The following is a 549-nucleotide window of genomic DNA, read 5'->3' as shown; positions in this document are numbered from 1 at the left end:
CCACCATTCGCTAAGATAGTTTTGAAGTCACTTTGAAGGCCCAGGAACAACTCTCTTAGCACATCGGTTAACCTGACGCCGCAGTCAACTCATGTGCTTGGATCGGATCGAGCTATTGAGTATTGGGCCTGCATACTCGCTCATCCGTATCCTTTGCGTACCGCCCCATGGCCCTTGTATGTCTGCACCACAGTTCCTGTTCGTTCCGTGCCTATGGCCGGATACGTATTGCACATCGGTATACCTGTCGCTACTCAGGCAACTCGTGTGCGTGGATTGGATCGAGAACATGGTGTGTGCCCCATGTTATAATTGATAGTCCATATCCACTTTATAGGTTAAAGTCATAAGTTGTGATTGCACAACCATTCTTCATAAGAGTTTAATCACTCTTCAACTAACTTTCGTTCTGGTGTCTTGGTATCAAATCGCGTAAGACACAAGATTCTACTGGCCAAATAGAATCTAGCACATTGGTTAACCTGGCGCCGCAGTCAACTCATGTGCTTGGATCGGATCGAGCTATTGAGTATTGGGCCTGCATACTCG

This window comes from Anopheles funestus (genome assembly GCF_943734845.2).
Source record: "Anopheles funestus chromosome X unlocalized genomic scaffold, idAnoFuneDA-416_04 X_unloc_22, whole genome shotgun sequence".
Taxonomy (NCBI): Eukaryota; Metazoa; Arthropoda; class Insecta; order Diptera; family Culicidae; genus Anopheles; species Anopheles funestus.
The sequence above is the reverse complement of the archived record's forward strand: the minus strand, read 5'-3'. Positions refer to the sequence as shown.